We start from the raw sequence: 803 nt of genomic DNA on the forward strand, positions 1-803 counted from the left end.
CTGCTGCATACTCGGCTTCTCCCCAGCAGCAGCAGCAACAGCAGCAGCAGCTGCTGCTGCTGCTGCTGCTGCTGCCTCTGCTCTGGCTCGTGCGTTCGATGGGCTCTCATAGAGAAGAGAAGGAGACAGGGGGCCCCCATCTGTCTCCTCCTGCTGGGGAGAGACAGAGAGGTTTGAGGGCCTCAATGCTGTCATGTTTATAAACCCTAAACCCTAAACCCTAAACCCTAAACCCTAGGGCGGGAGCTGCTGAGGCGGCGGTGCCCCCCTCCCTGCTCGTCGGCGGTGGTTATGGGGGGGGCTTGTTGCTTATAATATATCAATAAAGAGCAGAAATAAATAAATAAAAATAATAAATAATTAAAAAAAATAAATTAATTTAGGATTTAAAAAAAGAAACAAAACAATAACACACTCTTTCTGCTGCAGCAGCGGCCCCCGCTGTGGTCCGGTTGCTGCAGCCATTGCTTGGGGTGTATATGCAGCTGCTACAGAGAAAAAACGAGCATTTATATTTTTTAATAAATAAATATAAATTAAATTTATTTATTTTATTTATTTATTTATTTATTTCATTATATATTTCAATACAACTGCAGCACTCCCGCTGCTGCTCACGCTGCAGCCATGCCTGCCTGCCCCGAAGACCACCAGCAGCAGCAGCAGCAGCAGCAGCAGCAGCAGCAGCAACCAGGCCGAGCTGCCTATACACCCCAGCAACCCTCGGCGGTCTCTATAATATAATATAATATAATATAATATAATATAATATAATATAATATAATATAATATAATATAATATA

This window comes from Eimeria mitis, genomic scaffold, assembly GCF_000499745.2.
Source record: "Eimeria mitis Houghton genomic scaffold, Emh_scaff227, whole genome shotgun sequence".
In the NCBI taxonomy this organism is placed as follows: Eukaryota; Apicomplexa; class Conoidasida; order Eucoccidiorida; family Eimeriidae; genus Eimeria; species Eimeria mitis.